Source organism: Mustelus asterias, unplaced genomic scaffold (genome assembly GCF_964213995.1).
Source record: "Mustelus asterias unplaced genomic scaffold, sMusAst1.hap1.1 HAP1_SCAFFOLD_1397, whole genome shotgun sequence".
NCBI classification, from domain to species: domain Eukaryota; kingdom Metazoa; phylum Chordata; class Chondrichthyes; order Carcharhiniformes; family Triakidae; genus Mustelus; species Mustelus asterias.
In genome coordinates this window covers 73,261-94,517 of record NW_027591342.1, presented here as the reverse complement: position 1 = coordinate 94,517, position 21,257 = coordinate 73,261, and the positions used below count along the sequence as shown (strand labels likewise).

Sequence of the window (21,257 nt, the reverse complement as noted above, 5' to 3'; positions counted from 1 at the left end):
AAACTATTTTTCAAATTGACATCGAGCCAGCCAGGAGTTGAACCTGGAATCTTCTGATCCGTAGTCAGACGCGTTATCCATTGCGCCACTGACCCACACTCTCACAGATGTTGGAGAGCCAGGAGGAAGTTTGAGTCTGTCTGAAGCTCAATCTTCATTCAGAGAGAGAGCAGCAGCAGCTTTGCTGGGCAGGAATGAGCAGCTGAACAAGCTCATTGTCCACTTCCGCATTCAGACAATCATAGAATCATAGAAACCCTACAGTGCAGAAGGAGGCCATTTGGCCCATCGAGTCTGCACCGACCACAATCCCACCCAGGCCCTACCCCCACACATTTTACCCACTAATCCCTCTAACCTACACATCTCAGGACTCGAAGGGGCAATTTTTAACCTGGCCAATCAACCTAACCCGCACATCTTTGGACTGTGGGAGGAAACCGGAGCACCCGGAGGAAACCCACGCAGACACGAGGAGAATGTGCAAACTCCACACAGACAGTGACCCGAGCCGGGAATCGAACCCAGGACCCTGGAGCTGTGAAGCAGCAGTGCTAACCACTGTGCTACCGTGCCGCCCATATGGGGGAGCTCTGATTGGCTGGAGGACCAGAGTCCTTCCGGTCCTCCAGAGTTCCCATTGGTCAACATCTCAGGGGTGGGCACTCCACCGCACATGCGCAGCTTCCTCTCTCCCTTGGACATGCGCAGCCCCGGGGCATGGGGGAGTGGGCAGATTCAATCTTCCTCCTGTCTCCAACAGTGTTGTGTGTGTGTAGCAGCACTGAATTTGCTGCTGCAAATCATCAACATTTCTTTGCATGTGAAAGCACTGGTTGAAAGAACTGAGCAGTTTTCTCTCCCTTGAGTATTGGTGGTTCAGTGGTAGAATTCTCACCTGCCCCGCGGGAGGCCTGGGTTCGTATTCCTGGCCAATGCAAAGCCTTAAAAGAGGCCAACATCTGTGAGTGAAACACTTTCTTTTCCTCCCCTTTCCATTTCTTTTCTCATTCTGGGGGAAATTGGGAACTTGCAGCAACTGAAGGGAAAGGAAGTGAATCCAGTCGGTATGTTCCACACATTGTTAGCCCAGTAATTTAGACAAATATCTGTCTGGCAGCCTGCAGGGAGATTTTCAGCTCCCTGTGTCCAGGAGAGGAAGCAGTGAGCATGGATCTGTCAATCAGCCTCAATCAGCACCTTCAGGAGAATTGGGAGGGTGAATATTAGATACAGCAGAGTGAGAATGGAGGGAGAGTGTGTGGAATGGAGATTTACAGCTTTTCGGGAATGAGAGAGGAAAGAATGTTCCATAGAAACTAGAATAGTCTGTTCTGAATTTCTATCCTGCACTGACATTGATGAATTTTCCAAACTCGTTTACAGGATATCAGAAGGTGAGGATTGACAGACAGAGGATTGAAACAAACGTCACATCAGCATCTGACACCCTCACTCAATTCATCGGACCTGAATATTATCGGCCTTTGAATCTGGAAGGAGAAATGTTTCTCTGTTCTGTCTGCGTCAACAGGCCTTTAATATCAATGTGACTGGAAAAGCACCAAGGCACAGATACACCCGAGTGAGAGTGTTCCAGTGCACTGAGTGTGGAAAGAGCTTTAACCAGTTACACAGCCTGAAAATACATCGCAGCATTCACAGCGGGGAGAGACTGTACCCACGTTCTGTGTGAGATTTAACTGATTGTTTAACCTGGAGAGTCACAAGGACACCCGCACCATGGAGAAACGGTGGAAATGTGGGGACTGTGGGAAGAGATACAGAGCCCCCTGTAAACTGGAAATTCATCGACGCAGTCACACCGGGGAGAGGCCATTCATCTGCTCTGTGTGTGGGAAAGGATTTACGCAGTTATCTAACCTGTCAAAACACAAAGTCACTCACAGCCAGGAGAGACCCTTTAAATGCTCTGACTGTGGGAGTGGTTTCAAAAGCTCTCGGGAACTGATTATCCACCAGCGCATTCACACTGGGGAGAGACCGTTCAGCTGCTCTCACTGCGCAAAGAAATTTAGAGCATCATCCCACCTGTGGATACACCAGCGAGTTCACACTGGGGAGAGACCGTTCACCTGCTCTGTGTGTGGGAAGGGATTCACTCAGTCATCCAGCCTGCAGAACCACAATCTCACTCACACCAATGAGAGACCGTTTAAATGCTCTGACTGTGGGCGTGATTTCAAAAGCTCTCGGGAACTGATGATTCACCAGCGCACTCACACTGGGGAGAGACCGTTCAGCTGCTCTCACTGCACAAAGAGATTTAGAACATCATCCCACCTGCGGATACACCAGCGAGTTCACACTGGGGAGAGACCATTCACTTGCTGTGTGTGTGGGAAGGGATTCACTCAGTTGTTTGTGATGTGACTACAGAGGTTGTCTAGGAAACAATGACTGAACACAGGGGGTGAATGTGAGAAGCTGAAGTTTCCACTTGAAGACATTCCCAGTGTCTCTGAGCAGCTGAACTGGTGAAGCCTTTGGGCAGAGACTGTGCTGCTGCTATTGCCCTTCCTGGCCACCAGGCGTCGCTGTGACGCTGCCGGGGGCTGCCTGTGCGCATGTGCAGGACGGGAATGCTCCCAGAGGTCAGCGCGCGGGACGCCGCCCGCATCGATGCCGTCTCCCCTGGCAACGCAAGATGGTCGCCGCCGTCTCCCTTGGCAACGGAATATGGCCGCTGGCCGTCTCCCTTGGCAACGCAAAATGGCTGCCGGCGGTTGGTGTCATTGCGGCGCATGCGCAGTGAGGTCTGTCTGCAGCCATTGTCCAGGTTGCCCCCAGTGGATGGGGTTGGGATTGTGCAGCAGATGGAGCAACAATCCCAGTTTCAATAGGGGGACAGAAGCTGCAATGCTGCCCCCTGTTGGTCACTTCTCCCAGTCTCAGCATTGCAGAGTGTTTAAACAAGAGTGCATTGTCACAGCAGCACCTTGACCTTCAGTTTCAGTTTATTTATTAGTGTCAGAAGTAGGCTTACATTAACACTGCAATGAAGTTACTGTGAGAATCCCCTAGTCGCCACACTCCGGCGCCTGTTCGGGTTACACTGAGGGAGAATTTAGCATGGCCAATGCACCCTAACCAGCACATCTTTCAGACTGTGGGAGGAAACCGGAGCACCCGGAGGAAAGCCACGCAGACACGGGGAGGGGACAGCCCGGGGGAAAGCTCCATTCCAACTGTCCCTGGAGTGTCAGATTAACCTGGGTCACTCACGTACCCCCCGGCTAAGACTCACCTCCCTCAGACAGTGAGACCCTCCTGTATCACTCACCTTACTGTAGTCACATACCCTCAGACTCAGCACTGGGCCCTGGGCGTGTTCTTTAAATGCTGCGACCTATCGTGGAGGAAAGAATTGGGAGGATTTTGATTTGATTTGATTTATTACTGTCGCGTGTATTGGGATACAGTGAAAAGTATTGTTTCTTGTATGCTGTACAGACAAAACATACCGTTCATAGAGTACATTGGGGAGAAGTAAAAGAGAGGGTGCAGAATGTAGTGTTGCAGTCATAGGTAGGGTGTAGAGAAAGATAAATCTAATATGTAGCAGGTCCATTCAAAAGTCTGAGGGCAGCAGGGAAGTTCTTGAGTCGGTTGGTACGTGATCTCAGACTTTGTATCTTTTTCCTGACGGAAGAAGGTGGAAGAGAGAATGTGTGCATGAGGTCCTTAATTATGCTGGCTGCTTTTCTAAGGCCGCGGGAGGTGTAGACAGAGTTAATGAATGGGAGGCTCGTCTGCGTGATGGACGGGGCTACATTCACGACCTTTTGTAATTTCTTGCAGTCTTGGACAGAGCAGAAACCATACCAAGCCGTGATACAGAAAGGATGCTTCCTATGGTGCATCTGTAGAAGTTGGTGAGAGTCGTAGCTGACATGCCAAATTTCCTCAGCCTCCTGAGAAAGTAGACGTGTTGGTGGGCTTTCTCAATTATAGTGTCGGCATGGGGGGACCAGGACAAGTTGTTGGTGATCTGGACACCTAGAAACTTGAAGTTGAGACCCAAATGACAAGTTGTCATAGTGTCATCGATGTTTACAGCATGGAAACAGGCCCTTTGGCCCAACTTGTCATGCTGCCCTTTTTCTTTTAACCCCTAAGCTGGTCCCAATTCCCCACATTTGGCCCATATCCCTCTACATCTATCTTACCCATGTAACTGTCTAAATGCTTTTTAAAAGATAAATCTGTGTCCGTCTCTACTACTACCTCTGACAGCTTGTTCCAGACGCTCATCACTCTCTGTGTGAAAAGATTGCCCCTCTGGAAACTTTTGTATGTCCCCCCTCTCACCTTAAACCCATGCCCTCGAGTTTGAGACTCCCCTACCTTTGGGAAAAGATATTGACTATCTATTGTGTGTCAACCATAGAATAGCCACAGAATGAAGGAGGCCATTCAGCCCATTCAGCTGCTGTCGACTCTCTGCTAGAGCAATCGAGCCAGCCCCACTGCTCCACCTTGTCCCTGGAGCCCTGCAAATCTTTTCCCATCAGCTTCCCATCCCACTTCCTCCGGAAAGACAGCGAGGAGCAGAGAGGAAAGAGGGACTTGGGGAATGGAAGGTTTCATCTGATGTTCTTGTTGGCAGATGCTCTGTGGCGGATAAAGCTGGCAGCCTCCTCCAGAAAGCAGCACAGAGTGAATGGAAGGGGCAGAATGAGACACGAGAGAGAGAGAGAGGGGTGAAAGCTTTCTGTTTGTCAGCAAAAAGCACAATGGTGGCCCTGTGTCCTTCAGGGAGCGGCCCAGGCCTCGCTCAAAGCCTGCCCTGTCCTCACACTCACTGGGAGACGGCCATTTCTAACATGTTGTCCATGTTTCTGAGCTGACACTGAGACAAACACAACAACAGCAACCACTGTCCGGACAAGTCCTCACGGAGAATGAAATGTCCAAAGCCACTTCAAAGGAAGATTGCGCGGCAGGATTTGTCCCCGAGCTGCAGAGGGAGAGATTTGGATGTATGACCAGAAGCTGGGTCAGTGAGGTTGTGTTTTAGCAATGGAGGTCTAGAGAACAGAAAAGGCCCTTCGGCCCATTGCATCTGTGCCGGTCAAAGACAAATCACCCAACTTGGCTCACGGCCTGGTAAGCCTTGGCATTGCAAATGCATAGCTAAGCACTTCTTAAACGTTCTGAGGGTCTCTGCCTCCACCACCCTTTCAGGCAGAGAGTTCCAGACTCCCACCACCCTCTGGGTGAAAAAGGTTTTCCTCACATCCCCTGTAAACCTCCTGCCCCTTACCCTAAATCTATACCCCCTGGTCATTGATCCCACCACCAAGGGGAAAGCTTTCTCCCCGTCTACTCTATCGATGTCCCTCATAATCTTATCCATCTCCATCATGTTCCCCCTCAGCCTCCTCTGCTCCACGGAAAACAACCCCAGGGTGGAATCTTATCACCGTTCAGGCCGGCAGGATTTTCCCATCCCACTGCAGTGAAAGGAGATTTGGCTGGAAAATTGGGCGGAGAGGTGGCAGATGGAATTTAATCCGGATAAATGCGAAGTGATGCATTTTGGAAGAAATAATGTAGGGAGGAGTTATGCAATAAATGGCAGAGTCATCAGGAGTATAGAAACACAGAGGGACCTAGGTGTGCAAGTCCACAAATCCTTGAAGGTGGCAACACAGGTGGAGAAGGTGGTGAAGAAGGCATATGGTATGCTTGCCTTTATAGGATGGGGTATAGAGTATAAAAGCTGGAGTCTGATGATGCAGCTGTATAGAACGCTGGTTAGGCCGCATTTGGAGTACTGCGTCCAGTTCTGGTCGCCGCACTACCAGAAGGACGTGGAAGCATTGGAGAGAGTGCAGAGAAGGTTTACCAGGATGTTGCCTGGTATGGAGGGTCTTAGCTATGAGGAGAGATTGGGTAGACTGGGGTTGTTCTCCTTGGAAAGACGGAGAATGAGGGGAGATCTAATAGAGGTATACAAGATTATGAAGGGTATAGATAGGGTGAACAGTGGGAAGCTTTTTCCCAGGTCGGAGGTGACGATCACGAGGGGTCACGGGCTCAAGCTGAGAGGGGCGAAGTATAACTCAGACATCAGAGGGACGTTTTTTACACAGAGGGTGGTGGGGGCCTGGAATGCGCTGCCAAGTAGGGTGGTGGAGGCAGGCACGCTGACATCGTTTAAGACTTACCTGGATAGTCACATGAGCAGCCTGGGAATGGAGGGATACAAACGATGGGTCTAGTTGGACCAAGGAGCGGCACAGGCTTGGAGGGCCGAAGGGCCTGTTTCCTGTGCTGTACTGTTCTTTGTTCTTTGGCTGCTCACCAGATTCTCCGACCTCGCTGAGCGGGAGTGTGGCATCAACAGGTGGCAAGATCACACCCTCAGTCTATAAAATCTCTCTTCAGTTCGAGTGGCGGCACGGTAGCACAGTGGTTAGCACTGCTGCCTCACAGCGCCAGGGACCCGGGTTCAATTCCGGCCTCGGGTTACTGTCTGTGTGGAGTTTGCACATTCTCCCCATGTCTGCGTGGGTTTCCTCCGGGTGCATTGTCCATGCAAAATTGCCCTGAGGGTCCCACGATGTATAGGTTAGGGGGATTAGCGGGAAAACACGTGGGTTTACGGGGTAAGCCTGGGTAAGAGTCCGTGCAGATTTGATGGGTCGAATGGCCTCATTCTGGACTGTAGGGATTCTATGATTCTATGAACTAAAACTCTCCAGGCCAGGCAACATCCTGGTGAATCTCCTCTGCACCTTTTCCAGTGCTATCACATCCCTCCTGTCCTGTGCAATCCACAACTGCACAATTTATCGATGAGGGGCGGCACAGTGGTTCACACTGCTGCCTCACAGCGCCAGGGACCCGGGTTTGATTCCTGGCTTGGGTCACTGTCAGTGTGGAGTTTGTACATTCTCCCCGTGTCTGCGTGGGTTTCCACCGGGTGCTGCGGTTTCCTCCCACAGTTCGAAAGACGCGCTGGTTAGGTGTATCAGCCATGCTAAATTCTCCCCAAGTTGCCCAAACAGGTGCAAGAGCATGGCGACTATGGATTTTCCACAGTAACTTCATTGCAGTGTTAATGCAACCCTACTTGTGACACTAATAAAAAAACTTTTAAACCTGATACTCAATTCCCCCATGTTGGCCTTGTTCTGTGATCATTAATGCGGATGTTTAGATTATTCAATAGTTCTTTAAGGACAGCAGACACAGGGGAAAAAAAACATGTGACTCTTTACACAACAGATATATTTCAAGGGGATATTGCAGCCAGTTGTATCTGAGTGGCAGTAATCTTCCCTCAGAATCAGACAGATTGTGAGTTCAGCTCAGAGCCTCAAATACTAGGCCCTTAGCATCGATCAGAGACTCCGAACAGAGAAATACAGAAAGAGAGTTTGGCAAAGTCAGATTTAATTTTCCATTCAATATTTATTTAAAAATTCAGAGAATATTTGACAGGAAAATTGATTTTAAAGTTAACAAAAGTGAATCTGACCTTTGAGCTTCACAATGAGATCTGAACCCCTACGCTCTGAGCTGCCCAATATCTGTACAGCTGTACCAGACACCAGAAAGAGAAAACCAGAGCTCAACATCACGGGAAATGAACAATTGTGAATCAGGAACGAGAAAAGTTATTAATTTATACCTGAGATTTAAACTACAGGAAAACTATTAACTACAATTACATTACAACAAAAGTTACCTTCTACATTTCACACTGAAAACTGAACTACCGCCCACAATTGTCTCAGTGACAGATTCAGAATGATAAACTGAGAGAATTTCACTGTTGGAGTCACCGACAGCAGATATTGTATTTGTGTCAATCAGAAAGCTTAATAATCAGCTGAGGGAAATCTACACCGTCCAAAATTCAACCCATCACTTGATCTGTAAAAGAAAGATACAATAAAGAAGCAGATGTTTAGGATGCGGGACATTAATGTTAGAGTTTTTAATCAATGAATCATTTAGAGATTTTTCAAATCCCTTCTGTCAGTTTGACAATCCACTCTGACACCAGTCACATTTCACACTCTCTGCTCAGTCCTGTGTTGGGGGGGTGTTTAGTGTGGGATCAGTGTTTGCTTTTCTCAAACCGCAGTGATATTCCCAACAAGGACAAGAGGTTTCAGTGTTTAAAAATGTAAAGATTTCAGAACAAAACCAGACAGAGAGTGATGAGGCCTCACACCTTCAATGTAGTGATTCCCCCAATCTTTCCTTTTGTATATTGTTTCCTTCCTCTGTCTGAAGTATTGGAGACGTCGACATCACTGAAACAATACAATCTCTCGGGACAATCACTGTAAACAGCTTCTGGAAACAAATTAACACTTTAATCACCCAAAAAGCTGAATGTCCATTCAAACACCTCCCTCCCCATATCCTTGTAAATGCAAAGATAACTCCCATTTCCCCAAAGCAGGAAGATGTGAAATGGAAACATCTTCAGCTTTTTACACACTGCACTTTTCCACGGACCAAAATGTTTCAAAACATTTGCTGAAGTTTTGTTTTAAACTCTTTATCAATGTCCTTCCAGGTTTAGTGTGAAGGTTTGTGTTCCACACTGAGCCCCTCTCAGTCTCCACATGGAGCTTGTGTGTGTGCTGATGCTCCTGTCGTTTTGGATGGATACTGTGTGAAGCTGCATTCTCTCCCAGTGAGTTTCTGATCTACTTCACTCTCTCTGCGGCTGGAGCAATGTCCAGCAGGCAGCAGAGGATGGCAGTGTATCACTGTCAGCACAATATAGACAAACAGCCTTTCGCAAGAGAGGCTTTGACCCTTTTTCAAACCAAATCCCCAATTTGATGTTTCCAGCTGTGCTGTTTACAATGCTGCTGAATATTGTGTGTCTTTGGTAAACTGGGATGTGTAGCATTCAGTCACATTAAGTGGTCAATAAATACGTCAACACTGTGTGTATCTTTCTGTGTGTGTGTGTCAGCGTGCATGTGTGTCAATGTATTTAAATCTCAAAGGAAAATAGGAGCAGGTGTAGGCCATTTGGCCCATCGATCCTGCGCCAGCATTCAAACAGATCATGGTGCACGTACGCACACAAAACACGCACACACCAACACACACAAAACACGCACACACACAAAACACGCACACACAAACACACATAAAACACGCACACACAAACACACATAAAACACACACACACACACAAAGCACGCACACACACAACAAACACACATAAAACACACACAAATCACACACACAAACACAATAAACACACACACAAACCAAACACACAGTTAGCACTGCTGCCTCACAGTGCCAGGGACTCGGGTTCGGTTCTCACCTTGGGTCACTGTCTGTGCGGAGTTTGCACGTTCTCCCCGTGTCTGCGTGGGTTTCCTCCGGGTGCTCCGGTTTCCTCCCACAGTCTGAAAGACGTTCTGGTTCGGGTGCATTGGCCGTGCTAAATTGTCCCTTCGCGTCAGGGAGACTAGCTTGGGTAAATGCATGGGGTAATGGGGATAGGGCCTGAGTGGGATTGTGGTCGGTGAAGACTCAATGGGCCAAATGGCCTCCTTCTGCACTGTAGGAGTCTAGGATTCTATGAAAACACACAGAAACAGATGTTCTCACCCAGTAACACTCACACGCACACAGTAATAAACACACACGGAAACATGTCCACACACACACACACAAACACGCATGCACACACACACACACAAACATACACACACACAAACACACACACACACACGAACACACACACAAACACACACACACACACACACACAAACACACACACACAAACACACACACACAAACACACACACACACAGATTCCTATTTTATTTCACACAATCGATTTGCCTCTTGAACATGCTGAATGATTGGGCTTCCACATCCCCCTGGAATAGAAAATTCCAAAGCTTCACCACCCTCTGAGTGAAGAAATTCCTCCTCATCTCAGTCTTCAATGGTCTGCCCCTGATTCTGAGATTGTGTCCCCTGGTTCTAGTCTCACCAGCCAGGGGAAACATCCAATCTACATCCACCCTGTCACACCCTGTAAGAATTTTAAGTCTGTTTCAATGGGATCGCCTCTCATTCTTCAAGGGTTCAAGGCCGACTTCCGGACATGATGGCCATGGAAGGTGTGCTCATAACGGGGCCAAACAGCTGGATTATCAAACAGTAAATCCTGCCGGGATCATGTATCAGTAAACTCTGCCCGAAACCTCTCTCAGTTATTACAATCTGGGCCTTGTATCAGTAAACTCTGCCTGAAACCTCTCTCAGTTATTACAATATGGGCCTTGTATCAGTAAACTCTGCCTGAAACCTCTCTCAGTTATTACAATCTGGGCCTTGTATCAGTAAACTCTGCCTGAAACCTCTCTCAGTTATTACAATCTGGGCCTGGTATCAGTAATCTCTGCCCGAAACCTCTCTCAGTTATTACAATCTGGGCCTTGTATCAGTAAACTCTGCCTGAAACCTCTCTCAGTTATTACAATCTGGGCCTTGTATCAGTAAACTCTGCCCAAAACCACTCTCAGTTATTACAATCTGGGCCTGGTATCAGTAATCTCTGCCCGAAACCTCTCTCAGTTATTACAATCTGGGCCTTGTATCAGTAATCCCTGCCCGAAACCTCTCTCAGTTATTACAATCTGGGCCTGGTATCAGTAAACTCTGCCCTAAAGCACTCTCAGTTATTGCAATCTGGGCCTTGTATCAGTAATCTCTGCCCTAAACCTCTCTCAGTTATTACAATCTGGGCCTTGTATCAGTAAACTCTGCCCCAGTACACCAGAGACTGAAAGCAAGCATGCAGCTACAGCAAACAGTTAGGAAGGCAAATGATATGTTGGCCTTCATTGCAAGAGAATTTGAGGAAAGGAGCAAGGATGTCTTACTGCAGCTGTACAGGCCCTCGTTGAGACCACACCTGGAATATTGTGTACAGTTATTGTCTCTGAAACTATGAAATGCTGCACTTACCATAGAGGGAGAGCAGCGGAGGCACACCAGACTGATTCCTGGGATGGCAGGATTGTCGTATGAGGAGAGATTGAGTCGACTGGGCCTGTATTCACTGGAGTTCCGAAGAATGAGAGGGGATCGAATTGAAATGTATAAATTCTGACCGGGCTGGACTGACTGAATACAGGGATGTTGTTTCCTCCAGCTGAGGGGCTGAGGGGGTGGGGAGAGGGGCGGGGGGGGCGGGGGGAGAGGCTGGAACAAGGGATCACAGATGGTGAAACTTTGCAATATGTTTAATCTGTAGAAACCTATCCATCTCAGTCTGTGAACGATGACTGAGCCTCCACAGCCCTCTGGGATAGGGAATTCCAAAGATTTACCATCCTAGAAGCACATGGAATTCAGGAAAACTTGGCGAGATGGATCCGAAACTGGTTTAGTAATTGGACACAAAGGGTGGTGTTGGAAGGCTGTTTGAGTGGCTGGAGGCCGGTGTCCAGTGGTGCACCACAAGGCTCCATGCTGGGGGGCTCATTGTTGTTATACATAAATGAGACAGATGATAATGCGGGGGCAATGATAAGCAAGGTTCCAGATGACACCAAGATTGGTAGGATGGTTAATAGTGAAGAAGGTTGTAGGTTACAGGAAGATATCGCTGGGTTGGTCAGATAGGCAGAGCAGTGGCAGATGGTATTTGACCCTGATACGTGCGAGGTGATGCACTTTGGAAGCAGTAACAAGGCAAGGGAGTATTTAATGAGTTGCAGGACACTGGGAAGCTCAGAGGAACATATGGATCTTGGGCAATTATTCACAGATCCCTGAAGGCAGCAGAGCAGGTGAATCAAGTGGTAAAGAAGGCAGATGAGACACTTGCTTTTATCAGTCATGGCGCAGAGTAGAAGAGCAAAGAGTTAATGTTGGAGTTGTACAGAGCGTTGGTTAGGCCACAGCTGGAGTACCGTGTGCAGATCTGGTCACCACACCAGAGGAAGGATATGATAGCACTAGAGGGGGTACAGAGGAGGCTCAGCAGCAAGTTGCCTGGGATGGAGTATTTGAGCTATAAGGAGAGACTGGAAAGGTTTGGATTGTTTTCTTTAGAGCAGAGAAGGCTGATTGAGGTGTATAAGATTATGAGGGGTATGGACAGGGTGAATAGGAAACAGCTGTTCCCCTTGGTTGAGGGGTCAATCATGAGGGGACATAGTTTTAGGGCAAAGGGCAGGAGATTCAGAGGAGAGTTGAGAAAAACATTCACTCAGAGGGTGATGGGAATCAGGAATGTACTGCCTGGGAAAGCAGTGGAGGTCGGAAACCTTACAACCTTTCAAAAGCATTTGGATGAGCACTTGAAACATCACAACATTCAAAGATATGGTACAAGAGGTGGAAAATTGGATTAGCACAACTTTAGTGGTAGTTACTGTTGGTGCAGACTCAATGGGTCGAAGGGCCTTTTCTTCACTGTACCACTCTATGACTCTGAGGGAAGAAATTCCTCCTCACAGGAAGCAGAGAGTCGGAATAAATGGGTGCTTTTCTGGTTGGCGGATGGTAACTAGTGGCGTGCCGCAGGGATCGGTACTGGGGCCTCAACTATTTACCATTTATATAGATGATCTGGAGGAGGGGACTGAGTGTAGGGGAACAAAGTTTGCAGACGACACAAAGATAAGTGGAAAAGTGAATCGTGCGGAGGGCGTAGAAGGTCTGCAGAGAGATTTGGACAGGCTGAGTGAGTGGGCGAGGATCTGGCAGATGGAGTATAATGTTGACAAATGTGAGTTTATTCACTTTGGAGAAAATAATAGCAAATTGGATTATTATCTAAATGGAAAGAAATTACAACATGCTACTGTGCAAAGGGACCTGGGGGTTCTTGTGCATGAGACGCAAAAACCCAGTCTGCAGGTGCAACAGGTGATCAAGAAGGCAAATGGGATGTTGGCCGATATCGCAAGGGGGATAGAATATAAAAGCAGAGATGTCTTGCTGCATCTGTATAGGGCATTGGTGAGGCCGCAGCTGGAATACTGTGTGCAGTATTGGTCCCCTTATTTGCGGAAGGATATATTGGCCTTGGAGGGAGTGCAGAGAAGGTTCACCAGGTTGATACCAGAGATGAGGGGTGTTGATGATCAGGAGAGACTGAGCAGATTGGGTTTGTACTGGTTGGAATTTAGAAGGCTGAGGGGGGGATCTTATGGAGACCTCTCAGATAATGAAGGGGCTGGATAGGGTAGAGGTGGAGAGATTCTTTCCACTTAGAAAGGAAGCTAGAACTAGAGGGCACAGCCTCAAAATAAAGGGGGGTCAGTTTAGGACAGAGTTGAGGAGGAACTTCTTCTCTCAGAGGGTGGTGAATCTCTGGAATTCTCTGCCCACTGAAGTGGTGGAGGCTACCTAGTTGAATATGTTTAAATCACGGAGAGATGGATTCCTGATCAGTAAGGGAATTAGAGGTTATGGGGATCAGGCGGGTAAGTGGAACTGATCCACTTCAGATCAGCCATGATCTTATTGAATGGTGGGGCAGGCTCGAGGGGCTAGATGGCCTACTCCTGCTCCTATTTCTTATGTTCTTATCTCAGTCCTAAATGTCCTGCCCCCTTACTCTGCGACTATGCCATGGTTCTAGACAGCCCCCCCCTCCACCCTCCACCGCCCCCAGCCGGGGGAAACATCCTTCCTGTATCTACTCAGCTAACGTTTGGGGGTTGGGGAGAGTTATAGAACAAAGAGATCTCGGGGTACAGGTTCATAGCTTCTTGACAGTGGAGTCACAGGTGGACAGAGTGGTGAAGAAGCCATTCAGCATGCTTGGTTTCATTGGTCAGAACATTGAATACAGGAGTTGGGACGTCTTGTTGAAGTTGTACAAGACATTGTTAAGGCCACGCTTGGAATACTGTGTACAGTTCTGGTCACCCTATTTTAGAATGGATATTATTAAACTAGAAAGAGTGCAAAAAAGATTTACTAGGATGCTACCGGGACATGATGGTTTGGGTTTTAAGGAGAGGTTGTACAGACTGGGACTTTTTTCCCTGTAGCGTAGAAGACTGAGGGGTGATTTTATAGAGGTCTGTAAAATAATGAGGGGCATAGATCAGCGAGATAGTCAATATCTTCTCCCAAAGGTAGGGGAGTCTAAAACTAGAGGGCATAGGTTTAAGGTGAGAGGGGAGAGATACAAAAGGGTCCAGAGGGCAATTCTTTTCACACAGAGGGTGGTGAGTGTCTGGAATGAGCTGCCAGGGGCAGTAGTAGGGGCGGGTACAATTTTATGTTTTAAAAAGCATTTAGACAGTTACATGGGTAAGATTGGTATAGAGGGATATGGGCGAAACACAGGCAATTGTGATTAGCTTAATGGTAAAAACTGGGCGGCATGGACAAGTTGGGCCAAAGCGTGTTTCCATGCTGTAAACCTCTATGACTCGACCCTGCTGAGCCCTGTAAGAATTGTCCAAGTTTGAATGAGGTCACCTCTCATGCTTCTCAAGTGCAGAAAGTAAAAGTCCATTTTCTTTCCTCAGAGGACAATCCCTCCATCCCAGGAATTAATGCAGTGAAATGTCATTGAAGTCCCTCTCGGACAAGAATATCTTTCCTTAGGTTAGAGGATAAAACTGTGCACAACACTCCGTGTGTGGTTTCACCACTAATTCGGCCTCTCCCACATCCCCTTGAAGAGTCTACATCCTCCTCACAACTCACACTTCCAAATGCTTTCATGTCATCTGCAAACTCGGAAATATTACATTTGATCCCAAACGTCCAAATCAATTATATGGATTGTGAATAGCTGGGCTCCCGAGTACTGATCCTTGTGATAAGCCGCTGGTCACAGCCTGCCACCCTGAAAATGACCCATTTGTACCTAAGCTCTGTTTTCTGTCCGTTAACCATTTCTCAATTCATGCCAGTATTATCAGGGTAAATACGTTGCATCACGGGGATAGGGCCTGGGTGGGAATGTTGTCAGCGCAGGCTCGATGGGCTGTATGGCCTCCTTCTGCACTGTAGGGATTCTATGATTCTAATATGTACATACGTCAGTGAAGGTGGCAGGGCACTTTGAGAGAGCAGTAAATGAAGTATATGGTATCCCAGCTTTTATTAATGGAGGGATTGAGGACAAGAGTAAGGAGTTCATATTGAACTTGTATAAGACACTTGTTAGGCCTCATCTGGAGACTGCGCCCAGTTCTGGGCACCATACTTGAGGAGGGATGTGAAGACATTGGAGAGAGTGCAGAGGAGATTCACAAGAATGATTCCAGGGAATAAGATCCGTAGCTACGAGGGTAGATTGGAGAGGTTGGGACTGTTTTCCTTGGAGGAAAGAAGGCTGAGGTGAGACTTGAGAGAGAGATTCAAGATCCTAAGGGGTATCAACAGGTTAAAGAGTGAGAAACTCTTCCCTCTCAAGAGATGGTCATGAACTGGAGGGCACAGATTCTAAATGATGGGGAAATGGATCAGAAGTGAAGTGAGGAAAAGCACTTCATCAAGAGGGTGTTTGGAATCTGGAACAATCTTCCTGAAAGCCTGTTCCAATATTCAATAAGATCTTGGCTGATCTGTGATCTAACTCTCTGTCTCTTAACCCCTTGGACGAAGGAAAATCTATCAACCCCAGATTTAAAATAATAACAAGTGACTGAGCATCAATAGCCATTTGCAGAAGATTGTTTCAAACTAACTCCACACCACATCTGGCAATGTTTCCATTTCTACAATTCTAAAATTCTAAACTGAGGCTAACATTCAAATATTCCCAAATCCTGGACTTCCCAGCCAGCAGAAAAACTTGTTCTTTATCAGCCTCTCCCTTTCCCTCATTATTTTCAATGTTTGATTAAATCAGCCCCCAACTTAAATTCCAGCGGTTAAGAATAATGTTTAATCTGCACTGTTCATCAAATGTTCCCAACGCAAATACTGGAATGGGCGAAATACAGAGTAAAATTCCCTCTGCTCTGTCCAAGGAATGTTTCATCACAGATTTTTATTTTGAAGTTTAGGAAAAACAGGAATCAAATTGCTCAGCATCCCAGTGTGGCCTCCTGTTTATTTCAATCAGCCCTTCACATTCAAACATGAAGTTGAAGCTTCGAATACTGTCTGTGGCAGCGTTTGTGGATTCAGTTGTTCTCCTGCTTTTTCACTTGTCTGAAGGATTTGAATTATAGACATTGTTTAATCATTCCTTTCTCTCAGCACATGGAACTTGTGAATCTTCAAGGCAGACAATCTCATGTAATTAACAACAAACTGCATCTTTATTCATCCGTCCATTTCCTATCTCTGAATGGATCACACACATTTCCAGAATGCAGGAAGCTCTCAATGGAAACTGCTTCCAATTATTCCCCAATACAATTGTTCACACTTGACTGTAAACTACATTCCACTGACATTCCCAAAGCAGCCACAGAAAAGTGACTGGTTATTTTAAACATTGAACCTGAACTATTTGAGCTGATGATTCACTCACATTGTACAGAAATGTTGACCCTGTTTTGATGAGAGTGATCAGATTAACATTGTAACATGAAGACAGCCTCCGTACTGAGATTAACCACATTTACAACAATTCCACAATATCAGATCCATTGCTGTGTGTTTTGTGCGAATTCAGCTGTGAAATATCTGGACATTTGGAGCTTCCACTGTTTCTGTCATTTCATCATTTATTAAAGTACGTTGTTCTATCCCTTTTAAATCTAAGTTGTGTCAGTTTACATTTCCCTGCACTGAAACCTCTCCACCAGCTTTGTCCATGTACAAAATATGAATAACTCTTTGCAATGTAATGTTTCCAGCTACGCTGCTTACAATGCTGTCTAATGTTTTGTGTCATCGGCAAACCAGGATGTGTAGCATTCAGTCACATTAAATGGTCAATAAATATGTCAATACTGTGTATATCTTTCTGTGTGTGTGTGTGTGTGTGTCTGTCTGTGTGTGTGTGTCTGTGTGTGTGTGTGTCTGTGTGTGTGTGTCTGTGTGTGTGTGTCTGTGTCTGTGTGTGTGTGTGCCTGTGTCTGTGTGTGTGTGTGTGTCTGTGTGTGTGTGTGTCTGTGTGTGTCTGTGTGTGTGTCTGTGTGTGTCTGTGTGTGTCTGTGTTTGTGTCTGTGTGTGTGTCTGTGTCTTTGTGTGTGTGTGTGTCTGTGCGTGTGTGTTTGTGCGTGTGTCTGTGTGTGTGTGTCTGTGTCAGCATGCATGTGTGTCAATGTATTTGAATCTCAAATATGTGCAGTTGGAGGCCATTTGACCCATCGAGCCTGCTCCCCCACTCAAACAGTTCATGACAAACACACACACACACACACTCATAGACACACACACAGACGCACTCACAGAGATACAGACACACACACACACACTCATAGACACACACACACAAAGAGAGAGACACACAGACACTCACAAACACACACGCAGAGAGACACACACACTCACAGACACACATGCACAAAGACACAGAGACAGACACACACACACACACAGACACACACTCACTCACAGACACACGCAGAGAAACACAATCACACACACAGAAACACACATTGAAATAGACACTTGCACACACTTAGAAACTGTCTCTCTCTCTCACACACACACACACAAAGAAATACAAAACCATAAGCGCACCGACACTCTCATTCCTATTTCTGTTTTACTCCTCAATGCCCCAACTAAAAAGTACTGGGATCTGAACTTGAAATGCTGGAACTGATCATGGAGGAACGAGTGGGGCCTAATAGACACTGAGAAGTTAACTTGTGTGTGAATCATAGAACGGTGACAGCACAGGAGGCCATTCAGCCCGTCAAGCCTGGATCGACACACTGCAAGAGCAGTTTCACTATTCCCAATCCACCACCCTCTCCCCGTAACCCTGTCAATATTTTCCCTTCAGCTTCCCATTCAATTTCCTCTTGATGGAATCTTCTCCCACCTCTGACTCAGGCAGAACATGATGTGGAGATGCCGGCGTTGGACTGGGGTAAACACAGTAAGAAGTTTAACAACACCAGCTTAAAGTCCATCAGCTTTATTTGGTAGCAAAACCCACACAAGCTTTCGGAGCTCCAAGCCCCTTCTTCAGGTGAGTGAGAATTCTGTTCACAAACAGGGCATATAAAGACAGGGCAAACAGGGCATATAAAGAGGTTTGAAGACTGAGTGAATCTCTTCACACACACACAGCAAGTGAACGGCCTCTCTCCAGTGTGGATTCGCCCATGTTTCAGCAGATGGGATGAGGTAATGAATCCCTTTCCACACTGGGAGCAGGTGAAAGGCCTCTCCTCAGTGTGAGTTCTCTGGTGTATATGTAAGCTGTTTGACTGAGTGAATCCCCTCCCACACTGGGAGCAGGTGAATGACCTCTCCTCAGTGTGAGTTCTCTGGTGTATATGTAAGCTGTTTGACTGAGTGAATCCCTTCCCACACTGGGAGCAGGTGAATGGTCTCTCCCCACTGTGACTGCCCCGATGAATCTCCAGCTGGGGTGGGTAATCGAATCCCTTCCCACAGTCCCCACATTTCCACAGCTTCTCCCTGTTGTGACTGCAATTATGTTCTGAAAGGCTGGATGATTGGTTGAAGTCTTGTCCACACACAGACCACGTGTACAGGTTCTCTCCCCTAAAAACGGTGCTTTTTCCGTCCACGTTCAAAACACAATGATATTCAGGTTACAATAAATTGGCTAACTCCAGCAGGTTTCGATATCATATTTGGTTTCAGTTTCCAAACTGCAAATCCTCCTCTTCTAAAACCCTGGGAAATTGAGTTCGAACAGAAAAAAGGAAGTGAGAGAGAACCCACAAAAACACAAAGGCAGATTGTGAAATTGAGCTGAATGAATCTGATCATTTGTGGGGCCGCCACTCGGAAAAAGTGATCATGAAAACTACTGGATTGTCACAATAATCTGACAGGTTCGGTAATGTCCTTCAGGAAACAGAACCTGCCACCGGCCTGCGCCTTCACAAGACTCTGGACACAATGGGTAAAGAGAGATAGAGAGTGAGAGATGGATTCATATCTATACATGATGAGAGAGAGAGAGAGATTGCCCCAATACAAACATCACTCCCCAACCTCTCTATCCCCCTCCCCAGCAACTATCTGAAGCTAAATTAATGTCACAACATTACTGCCATCTTTTACCCAAAACTTAGCTTCAGACCCTGTCCCTCTATATTTATGATGTGGAGATGCCGGCGTTGGACTGGGGTAAACACAGTAAGAAGTTTAACAACACCAGGTTAAAGTCCAACAGGTTTATTTGGTAGCAAAAGCCACACAAGCTTTCGAGGCTCTGAGCCCCTTCTTCAGGTGAGTCATGTTGCATTCACCTGAAGAAGGGGCTCAGAGCCTCGAAAGCTTGTGTGGCTTTTGCTACCAAATAAACCTGTTGGACTTTAACCTGGTGTTGTTAAACTTCTTCCTCTATATTTAACCAGCCCGTCTCTGACATCTCCTCCAGTCACACAACCCTGTGAGATGTCTGCACCGCTCTAATTGTGGCATCATGAGCGTTCCACATGCAACATGACTTGCATCGATAAACTCTCATCTCCAACATTTCAATTGAAGTTTCAAAGCTCAATGGCTTTGAAGCCGAATGGTCCAGATTGCCATGGCCTTCAATGTGAACAAGTTGTTTGTGATGTGACTACAGAGGTTGTCTAGGAAACAATGACTGAACACAGGGGGTGAATGTGAGAAGCTGAAGTTTCCACTTGAAGACATTCCCAGTGTCTCTGAGCAGCTGAACTGGGGAAGCCTTTGGGCAGAGACTGTGCTGCTGCTATTGCCCTTCCTGGCCACCAGGCGTCGCTGTGACGCTGCCGGGGGCTGCCTGTGCGCATGTGCGGGACGGGAATGCACCCAGAGGTCAGCGCGCGGGACGCCGCCGCATCGATGCTGTCTCCCCTGGCAACGCAAGATGGTCGCCGCCATCTCCCTTGGCAACGGAATATGGCCGCTGGCCGTCTCCCTTGGCAACGCAAAATGGCCGCCGGCAGTGGGTGTCATTGCCTCGCATGCGCAGTGAGGTCTGTCTGCAGCCATTGTCCAGGTTGCCCCCAGTGGATGGGGTTGGGATTGTGCAGCAGATGGAGCAACAATCCCAGTTTCAATAGGGGGACAGAAGCTGCAATGCTGCCCCCTGTTGGTCACTTCTCCCAGTCTCAGCATTGCAGAGTGTTTAAACAAGAGTGCATTGTCACAGCAGCACCTTGACCTTCAGTTTCAGTTTATTTATTAGTCTCAGAAGTAGGGTTACATTAACACTGCAATGAAGTTACTGTGAGAATCCCCTAGTCGCCCACACTCCGGTGTGTGTGTCAATGTATTTAAAACTCAAAGGAAAATAGGAGCAGGTGTAGGCCATTTGGCCCATCGATCCTGCGCCAGCATTCAAACTGATCATGGGGCACGTACGCATACAAAACACGCACACACCAACACACACAAAACACACACACAAAACACGCACACACACAAAGCACGCACACACAAACACGCATGCACACACACACACACAAACATACACACGCACAAACACGCATGCACACACACACAAACACACACACACAAACACACACACATGCATGCACACACACACACAAACACACACACACACAAACACACACACACAAACACACACACACACACAGACACACAAACACAAACACGCATGCACACACACAAACACGCATACACACACAAACACAAACACACACACATGCATGCACACAGACACACACAAACAGACACACACAAACACATCTTATGTTATGTTATCTCAGTCTTCAATGGTCTGCCCCTGATTCTGAGATTGTGTCCCCTGGTTCTAGTCTCACCAGCCAGGGGAAACATCCAATCTACATCCACCCTGTCACTCCCTGTAAGAATTTTAAGTCTGTTTCAATGGGATCGCCTCTCATTCTTCAAGGGTTCAAGGCCGACTTCCGGACTTGATGGCCATGGAAGGTGTGCTCATAACGGGGCCAAACAGCTGGATTATCAAACAGTAAATCCTGCCGGATCATGTATCAGTAAACTCTGCCCGAAACCTCTCTCAGTTATTACAATATGGGCCTTGTATCAGTAATCTCTGCCCGAAACCTCTCTCAGTTATTACAATCTGGGCCTTGTATCAGTAATCTCTGCCCGAAACCTCTCTCAGTTATTACAATCTGGGCCTGGTATCAGTAAACTCTGCCCGAAACCTCTCAGTTATT

At 47.1% G+C, this 21,257-nt stretch overlaps 1 non-coding gene across 1 annotated transcript; it reads right to left on the bottom strand.

Annotated features, from left to right (window-relative positions):
* Window positions 1-22: 22 nt before the first annotated feature.
* On the bottom strand, window positions 23-95 carry trnar-acg (transfer RNA arginine (anticodon ACG)). The gene has a single exon. It is a non-coding gene; the product is annotated as a tRNA-Arg (tRNA).
* Between the last annotated feature and the right edge of the window lie 21,162 nt (window positions 96-21,257).